Source organism: Pristis pectinata, unplaced genomic scaffold (assembly GCF_009764475.1).
Source record: "Pristis pectinata isolate sPriPec2 unplaced genomic scaffold, sPriPec2.1.pri scaffold_176_arrow_ctg1, whole genome shotgun sequence".
Taxonomy (NCBI): domain Eukaryota; kingdom Metazoa; phylum Chordata; class Chondrichthyes; order Rhinopristiformes; family Pristidae; genus Pristis; species Pristis pectinata.
This window is the reverse complement of record NW_026262509.1, coordinates 6,887-17,244: the sequence shown is the minus strand read 5'-3', so window position 1 is coordinate 17,244 and position 10,358 is coordinate 6,887. Positions and strand designations below refer to the sequence as shown.

General features: G+C 41.3%; 2 non-coding genes across 2 annotated transcripts; both read right to left on the bottom strand.

Moving 5' to 3' along the window:
- Nucleotides 1–1,401: 1,401 nt before the first annotated feature.
- Nucleotides 1,402–1,474, bottom strand: trnav-uac (transfer RNA valine (anticodon UAC)). The gene has a single exon. It is a non-coding gene; the product is annotated as a tRNA-Val (tRNA).
- A 2,156-nt stretch (nt 1,475–3,630) lies between these two features.
- Nucleotides 3,631–3,712, bottom strand: trnal-uag (transfer RNA leucine (anticodon UAG)). The gene has a single exon. It is a non-coding gene; the product is annotated as a tRNA-Leu (tRNA).
- Nucleotides 3,713–10,358: the final 6,646 nt, after the last annotated feature.

The window sequence follows — 10,358 nt, the reverse complement described above, 5'->3', positions numbered from 1 at the left end:
CAGACCAATGGAGTTGGAAACACGAAGGGAGTCGACGAATGTGGCAGTGGTCGGCGAATGGATGGGGTGAAGTACTAACCTGACAATGAAGGCAGTGCTGGGGCCAGAGGGCCGAATGGTTTCCCGGCTCACTGCTTCTTGCATTGTCGTTGCTCTCATTTGGTCACATCAAATGACTTCGGACCGTCTCCACCTTTTTTGAATTCAGATCCGCAGTTGGGATTTGATTATATTGGAGGATTTTCCTCGTTTTACCTGTATCAACGTTGTATGTCCGGATGTTGTTTCTGAAACCACAAGTGTGTCAAGAAAATCGAAATGGGTGATGGATCCAATGAGCCCCAACGAGGGACCGACGGGCTCCATGTGAATATGCAGGTTCCGTGACCATAACATCGGATAATAATTGGACAATAATCATGTGAATGAATAGAAGGTTGGAAATTGGAAACCTTAATTGTTACGCGACAAGTACTCGCCCAACACGAGCAACACTGGAAGGAAGTGATCAGACACCGGGAGAACTTCTTTGATGCACCTGAACTATTTAATGATCCAATCTCTACCGAGGTCGGGGCCGGAGAATTTCAGAGATTCATTACTTATACTAATTTTAATACCGCATCGCTCATTTGTTAACAGAGTAACAGTGGGCGATTTATAACAAGGATTTTAAAGTAGGAATAGGTGAATGAGAGGGAAATAACGAGGTAATTACGGTTCTTTCTCGGAGTGCTGGGAACCTGGGCTCCGAGTATATCATCGTCAAACCACTGGTGATGTAAATGAGGGAAAGCGTGTGGTGCTTCAGATGACCCACAGAGAATGGAAGATGATGTCTGTTTCAAGTAGTCCGCTCCACTTAGATTTAGTTTTGACCATGAAACAGCTCACTCCAGGCATCTCACTGAGCCAGCATGGCCACATTTTGTCTGTCAGCGGGAAGAGCAGAGACAGGCCACGCCATCCTTCGAACTTCTGAGCCGCGATGAAAACTGCGCCCCGTCTGCGAATTCTCTTAGTTCTGTCGCGAACTCATCTTACTTGTCGAAACACTTCAAACAGGGCAACTCTCCGTACTGGAAAAATGCGTCGCATCTTATTACCACTTTCTCGCAGGACCCCGCCTAACATCATTCCTGATGTTTTTCCTCGGTTCCTGAAAAAAAATGGACCGTGTGACTGAATGGGTAAGGCGTCTGACTTTGGTGTTTCATGTGATGTCATCAGGAATTTCTTGGTTCGAGTCCTGCAACGATCGTTTTACCGACCTCAAGTGTTTGCATCCATTCTGTCTCTCCTGAAAGTGGCAGCAAGAATTTTGGGCAGCTGTTTTAAATCCTCATGGGAAGGCCGAGTATCATCTGCTTTTCAGAACCTGGAGACAAAACAAAACAACAGTGTTTCCGCCCAGGATTGAACTAGGGACCTTTCGCGTGTAAAGCGAACGTGATAACCACTACACCACAGAAACCACGCGAGGCATTCAACACTTCGTATTCTTTGCCACGCTGCTGAGCACTGACAGGGTCTGTTGTATCCCCTTTAATTACAGCCTCTGATGCCCCAAGCAACAAGCACAAAGTCTGGCCAATCATTCCTCTCCTCTTTCAATTAGGAAATGTGAACCGTGCTGTATCCATAACGCAGGGAAATACAACATCTCTGTCACTCTGGCTTCCATCAGTCCCCTCAAGATGAACATCCAGACCTCGCGAATCACTCAGCGGGCTCTCTGAGATTTCTCTCCACAGATTAGCGCGTCGCCAGTCTCAGACAATCTCTTCGGTTCTCCTTACCTCGGCAACGAAGTTAATCGAAGGAAGTTACTGAAACATGTGATGGATAAATTTTCAGACTACACGGATAGCAGTAGGAGGGGCTACGCGTGAGTTATTGGGGCTTCTTGGTAGTTGTCGACTCAGGTGAACATTCACACTGATCTTTCATTAATCCCATTTTAATCTCCACATTACATTCCATTTCTTCCAGACTCAGGCACTCACCTGCAAACCAGGAGCGTTATATAGTGGATAATTAAATTACTGTGGCAAAAGGAACATTTTATTTGTAGTGATACATTTCGTAATGTGAGTCGGCTTCCAATAGGGGAACATAAAGCTGTGCATGTGGCACCAGCACCGTATCTGTCAGATCTAAACAGCCATTAAATACCCACAAATTCAAAACGGAAACTTGTTGCAAAACTCAGCATGTCAGCAGGATGGACAGAGAGATCCTCGCTTTAACGGAGACCTCGTGAAGCAAATAATCTCATGGGACAGATGAGAACTGATCTATATTTACGTCCAGGAACGCAATCTTCCCAACTGCAGTTTTCTGAGTTTCAATTTGAAAAATAACAGAAGTGCTACCTACTTGGAGATCGTTCGTTGCTCAGATGATCCACTGCTTTGGTGCGCTGACCTTGTGTTGCATGGACGGCGGCACTGACCTGGAGAAGTCGGCGAGTTCAACTCATGATGAAGTCCTGAAAGCTGCGTTTTGATTTTGTCTTCACAGCGTTTGTGGCGCAGCGGCTGCGGAATTCAGCGCACGCTCACCGTTGGTTGGCACATCCCATTTCGCACGGTGTCATAGGCTAACCGAAAAATTCGCCAGTCTCAGACAATATCTTCAGTTCTCCTTACCTCGGCAACGAAGTTAATCGAAGGAAGTTACTGAAACATGTGATGGATAAATTTTCAGACTACACGGATAGCAGTAGGAGGGGCTACGCGCGAGTTATTGGGGCTTCTTGGTAGTTGTCGACTCAGGTGAACATTCACACTGATCTTTCTTTAATCCCATTTTAATTACATTCCATTTCTTCCAGACTCAGGCACTCACCTGCAAACCAGGAGCATTTGTGTTTTTCGTAATATCTGAAATGTCACGTACAGCACAAAAATCCCCACGGAGCATTGTGGTGGGATTATGACCATGTTGGCTTCACTTTATGCTGACTAGATTAGTGACTAGATTAGTGCACAGCATTAGATTTCTTTTCACTCATTCAGAAAGTTGAGGAAGGCCGCCAACTGGACCACTGAAAATTGTCAGCAATTCAGCTTTTCACATTTCCCTTTGAGAACAGATCATTTGAAGACGACACGGAGAAGACGTTTGAGAAAGGAGAAAGTGATGGATACATGAAAATATCAAGGGGAGAATAAAAGGAGGAAAAGTCTCCGTTCAATGCAGAGCTAAATGCAGTAAAGTGGGCAAACTTAAATACCATTTCACTTCCATATTTTAAAGAAGGTTGAGTGTTGGTGGGCAGGGAGATTGCCCTCAGCAACCCGTCTGATTGGCTGAGTTTATGAATGAAAATCATCTATTGGCTTCAACGAAGCGAGCACCATTCACTGGGAATATGGATGATAAACTCTGCCGAGATCAATAGCAAGATAGGAGTAATGACGTCTAGCACATTGGTGGGGTTCCACTGAACAAACTGCATCCAATTCAGTGCCAAAAGTTGTGCTGTATTGGAAGCAGAACAGGTTTATTGAAACGGTCAGAAGGATGGGGTATTTCAATTACAAGGTCAGATTGGAGAAGGCCGGCTGTGACTGTCCGCTCAGCGAGCAGCTTCTCAAAAATCACAGGTTTGTAAAATTGGAAGGTTGGTAGTGGTGGGATTCGAACCCACGTCCCCTCAGAGACTGGAGCCTAAATCCAGCGCTTTAGACCGCTCAGCCACACTACCACTGATCAGCTGATCTCCAATTCATTGCGTTCTTGTCTACACTTTCCACTTAATGCATGGAAGTTCACCTCGGGAAACAAAATGAGTTCTATGATATACTTTTGGAGAAGGGACAGTGAAAGAGAGACAGTTATCGAGTGGGAAGAGACAGAGTCGGGAAAAATGACAAAGAAGGGTAACCGCACTCTGAGGTTATATGTGAAATTTTGAATTTCAAGATTGGGTTACGTTTCCCTCTAAATTCCGCTGTGCCTCCAACACATCACTGATGGAAGCTGTCACGATGCTTTGCAGTTGTTCTGCCACACAGGAAATAAAGGAGGACATCCATCCATGGAATGAGCATAACGAACAAGGCCGGCGAACCGACGGTGAGCAGGAAATCGGTACGTCAGCTATTTGTGAAGCGTGGTTTCAGGGAAAGGAGGACTGACAGCTCAGTGTCTTTGCTAATTTTATTCCCGTGAAGACAGGGACGTGGGAACTAAAACTGTTGTCTCAATGAGATAAACAAACAATTTTAGCAATGAAACGAAACAAATTTTTAAACCAGCGAGAAGTGAGGCCATGTGGGCTGAACGTAAGATCAAAGCAGGGCTGCGGTGTTGGCAACAAACAAAAAAAAACAACAATATCCAGAAGCAGTAGAATTCTATGGAAGTGGACAGCCTTCTGACATTTCAAAGGAGGAGCAGGTAATAGGCGGAACAACTGCCCGAGCAATATCAGAAAATATGACGTTGTCCATTTGGCATGGAATCTAAATTAAGGGGGGCTTTATTTTATTCTTGAGAGATTGCAAAACTCCCGGATGCTGGTAGAAGTTGTATCTTAATGTGTGATTGATTAAAAGGACACCGTGCAGTTTTATAAATATTCAGGGAAGTGATGTAATTTTGCTGTTTTTGTGGGATGGTTTGAATTCCAATGCAGGGAGATTGTATATCAAAAATGAAGAGCGGCGCTGGCACGGCATTAGTAGCAACATTTTCAATGTTGGCCTCCTTATTTCTTTTCGGAGCTGAATGAGTTGAACATAATTAAGTGAAGCTTACCAGACCGATACCAGGAATCGGCGGGAGCATTGTGAAGGAAGGTTGTCCAACCAGTCGGGTACCGGCTGCTGTTGAGAAAACCAAGAGATGTCTTGATTGAAACCTGTGAGTTCATGAGTAGTCCTGACAAGTGGAAATGGGGGACGACGACTCATCCGATGGCAGATTCTATAGCTTGTATTTACTGTTTAAAAGTCAGCGCTACACACTTGTGACAGAGGTGCTTCACCACAATAGGTTCAGTGATCCGGCAAGTGGGACTGCCTCAGGTTGGCAACTTAGTAGGCATTGATGAGTCGGACCGAAGGGCCTGCTTCTGTGCTCGAAAGCTCTCTGATTCAATAACTCTGATTATCCGGAGTTTTTTTCAAGGATTATCGTTCATACAAGGCACAAATCACCGGACATTTTTCTGTGCGGGGATTTGGTGAAACGAGGAAGCTGTTACGTGATTTCAGTTCTGTTCAGATATGCAGTCAGTCAGGGCGAGGCAGTACATGTTCAACTCGTTGATTTTTCTCCTGCTGCCTGACCTGCTGACCATACTTGGAATTTCTGCTTTTGACAGAGAAACCTGGCTTCAGTGTTCCCATCAGCATCACAGCGTCATGTATCACAGAGACAGGTCCTTCGGCCCACCCTGTCACTGCCGACCATCAGGTAACTATCTCCAGCAATCCCATTTGGTCTCACTTGGTCCAGAGATTGTTTTATCGTCCGGATCCAAGTGCCTATTAATTGGCTGTGAAATGTAAGAACATTTTTATCCACTGCTTTCTTTGCCATCATGTACCTCCCCCTGATGAAAGAAAATCTTCCTCAGATCCTCTCCAAAATTCTGACTCCCACTGAAATGGACTCTGACAACTCTGCCATGGGAACGAATACCTTTCTTTGCCATTTATAATTTTCATCGATATTTAGGGCCGTATAGTACAGGAACAGGCCATTCGGAACACCATGAATTCCTTATGCACTGTTCACCTGACTTTGTGGCTCTTCTGCAACGTTGCCAAATGCATCGTACAATGTACTGAAAGGGCTGTACAGACTGAATTGCTGCAGAATGTTTCCCGTAGCTTAGAATCTACAACCAGAGGGAAACCGTTAATAATATGAGAGGAGATTTTATCAATGAGATGAGGGGAAATGCCTTCACTCGGGGCGCGATCAAGCTGCGGAATTCTGAACCACAGAATACTGCGGTGGTCAAGATGCTGAATGTATTTCGGAAGACAAGTCAGAAGATTGCGGGACACAACAGATATCAAAGGAATGAGAGAGAGTTGGATTATAAGGGGAGATCTGAGACTCACTTGGGGGCACACAGCAAGGCGTAGCTGTCTCTTATCACCCCAATCCAGAGACCGTTGATGCTGCGCTGTTGCTGAGGCAATGCGGCTGGTTCTGCCTCTTGCATACTGCGGGCCCCGGTGGTGAACGATGTCACCTTAAGGGTGATAAATACCCAGAGAGCCTGTTTATACTTTCGTGCCTGCTGACCTGTCGAGGATGTTCAGTTCCAAATGCACCGTCTGGTTCCAGGTACAATGGTGCGAGTCGGGTTGTGTCCAGGGTAAATCTGGTGGTGACAGAGGAAACTCAATCCCCGGGGAGAGGCAGCGGTCGGAAATTCAGCAAAAGTAAAGCGTTGAATTTGCAGGAGCTGCAGAATATCAAAAGTGTAAACTGTTCTCTGCTGTGACTCGGATTCGAACCGAGGTTGCTGCGGCCATAACGCAGAGTACTAACCACTATACAATCACGGCCACACACTTCAGCTGTGCGCTTCCTGCACTGTCAAACTCTCTGTCAAGGGTGTGTCTCACCTACTGACGCTCCGGTGACCAACAGTGGATCAGCGGCGTGCGCTGCCCAGTTCCGATTCCACAGGACTCGAAGTGCATGTATTGATGATTTCTCCATTCAAAACGCTGTATTCGCCAAATATGAAGTTTTGTGATACATTTGTATTCAAGTATTCAGGGTTAAGTTATACAATCAAATAAATGTTACCAAAGTACTCAGCATCATGAAATACATAACAGAAAGTTGCTTTCCACAACTTACTGCATAGGTTGATGGTAGAAAGAGGCAAATGAATGAATTGATGCTTTCTCCATTCAAAACGCTGTTTTCGCCAAATAGGAAGTTTTGGGAAACACTTGCATTTCACTCTCCACCGTTAAGTTGTACAATCAAATTAATGTTACCAAACTACTCAGCATAACGACATCCCTCCCATAAAGTTGTTTTCCACAAATTACTACATAGGGTAAGTGTTGAAACTGGCAACTTAAAGAATTGAGGCTTTCTCGATTCAAAACGCTGTTTTCGCCCAAGAGGAAGCTATGTGATACATTTGCATTTAAGTATTCAGGGATAAGTTCTACAATCAAATTAATGTTACCAAACTACTCAGCGTCATGAAATACATAACATAAAGATGTTTTCCAGTAGTTACTACATAGGTTAATTGTAGAAACTGAAAGAATTGATGTTTACTCCATTCAAAAAGTTGTTTATGAAAATTTGGTTGTTTTCGGATACATTTGCATTTAACTGTTCCAAGTTCATTTGCACAATCAAATAAATATTCCCAAACTACTCAGCATCATGAAATACATAATAGAAAATTGTTTTCCACAACTTACTACATAAGTTAAGTGTAGAAACTGGCAAATGAATGAATTGATGCTTTCTCCATTCAAAACGCTGTTTTCGCCAAATAGGCAGGTTTGTGATACATTTACAGTTAACTGTTCACGGTTACGTTGTACAATCAAATTAATATCACCAAACTACTCAGCGTCATGAAATACATATCATAAAGTTGTATTCAACAAGTTACTACATAGGTTAAGTGTAGACACTGTCAAATGAAAGAATTGATGCTTTCCCCATTCAAAATGCTGTTTTAGCTAATTATGAATGATTGCGATACACTTAGATTTCACTGTTCAGAGTTAAGTGGTACAATCAAGTAAATGCTACCAACTACTCAGCATCATGAAATACATAACGTATAGTTGTTTTCCAGAAGTTACTACATAGGTACCACAAACCTTCCTCTTTGGCTAAAACAGCGTTTTGAATGGAGAAAGCAGATATTCATTCATTTGCCACTTTCTCAACTTAAACTATGTCGTAACTTGTGGGAAAAAACTTCATGTTATTATTTCATTACGTTGAGTAGTTTGATAATATTTATTTGAATGTATAACTTAACACTGAATACTTAATTGCAAATGTACCACAAAACTTCCGATTTGGCGAAAGCATCGTTTTGAATGGAGAAAGCATCAATTCATTCATTTGCCAGTATCTGCACTTAACCTACGTCATATCTTGTGGAAAAGAACTTTATGTTATGTATCTCATGATGCAGAGTCGTTTGGTAACATTTATTTGACTGTACAACTTAACCCTGAATAAGTAAATGCAAATATAGAACAAAACTTCAAAATTCTCTGAAACAGCGTTTTGAATGGAGAAAGCAGAAATTCTTTCATTTGCCAGTTTCTGCACTTACCCTATGTAGTAACTTGTTGCAAACAACTCGATGTTATGTATTTGATGATGCTGAGCAGTTTGGTAATATTTATTTGATTGTACAACTTAACCCTGAATACAGAAATGCAAATGTATCACAAAATTTCCAATTTCGCTAAAATAGCGTTTTGAAAGGAGAAAGCATCAATTCTTTCATTTGCCAGTTTCTATATTTAACCTATGTAGTATCTTGTGGAAAACAACTTTATGTTATGTGTTTCATAATGCTGAGTGGTCTGCTAACATCAATTTGATTGTACAACTTAACCCTGAACAGTTAAATTCAAACGAATAAGAAAACTTCATAATTGTCGAATACACCGTTTTGAATGGAGAAAGCATCAATTCATTCATTTGTCAGTTTCACAACGAAACCTATGGAGTAACTTGCGGAAAACAACTTTATGTTATGTATTTCATGACGCTGAGTAGTTTGGTAACATTAATTTGATTGTAGAACTTAACCCTGAACAATTAAATGTAAATGTAGCAAAAAACTGCCCATTGGCGAAAACAGCGTTTTGAAAGGAGAATGCATAAATTCATTCATTAGCCAGTTTCTGCACTTAACCTATGTAGTACTTTGTTGAAAACAACTTTATGTTATTTATTTCAGGATGCTGAGTAGTTTGGTAACATTAATTTTATTGTGCAACTTAACCCTGAACAGTTAAATTCAAATGTACCACAAAACTTCCTATTTGGCGAAAACAGCGTTTTCAATGGAGAAAGCATCAATTCAATCATTTGCCAGTTTCTGCACTTAACCTATGTAGTAAGTTGTGGGAAACAACTTTATGTTATGAATTTCATGATGCTGAGTAGTTTGGGAACATTTATTTGATGGGACAACTTAACCCTGAATACTTTAATGCAAATGTATCACAAACTTCCAAGTTTTGAATGGTGAAATCAAAAATTCATTCATTTGCCAATTTCTGCACTTAACCTATGTAGTAAATTGTGGAAAACAACTTCATGTTATGTACTTCATGATGCTGAGTAGTTTGGTAATATTGATTTGATTGTGCAAATTATCCCGGAACCGTTGAATGCAAATGTATCAGAAAACATCCAAATTGTGTGAAACAGCGTTTTCAATGGAGAAAGCATCAATTCTTTTGATGGCAGTTTTTACACTTAACCTATGTAGTAGCTTGTGCATAACAACTTTATGTTATGTATTTCATGTTGTTGAGTAGTTGGTAACATTTATGTCATTATGGCACTTAATGGTGAACAGTTAAATCCAAGTGTATCACAAACATTTCTAGTTCGCAAAAACAGCGTTTTGGACGGGGAAGCGATCAATTCTTTCATTTGCTAGTTTACCAACGTAACCTACGTAGTAACTTTTTCAAAACAACTTTATGTTATGTATTTCATGATGCTGAGTAGTTTGGTAACATTAATTTCATTGCACCACTTAACCGTGAACAGTTAAATGCAAACGTATCACAAAACTTCCTATTTGGCAAATACCACGTTTTGAATGGAGAAAGCAGAAATTCATTCATTTGCCAGTTTCTACACTTAAACCTATGAAGTAACTTGTTAAAAACAGCTTTATGTTATGTATTTCATGATGCTGAGTAGATTGGTAACATTAATTTCATTTCACAACTTAACCGTGAACAGTTAAACGCAAATGTATCACAAAACTTTCCACGTGGCGAATATAGCGTTTTGAATGGAGAAAGCATCAATTCTTTCGTTTGCCAGTTTCTACGCTTAATCTATGTAGTAACTTGTTGCAAACAACTTTAAGTAATGCATTTTATGATGCTGAGTAGTTTGGTAACATTAATTTGATTGTACAACTTAACTCTGAATACTTCAATGCAAATTTATCAGAAAACTTCCAATTTGGCGAAAACAGCGTTTTGAATGGAGAAAGCATCAATTCATTCACTTGCCAGTTTCTACACTTAACCTATGTAGTAAGTTGCGGAAAACAACTTCAGGTTACATCTGTCATGATGCTGAGTAGTTTGGTACCATTTATTTGATTGTGGAAATTAACACGGAACAGTTAAATC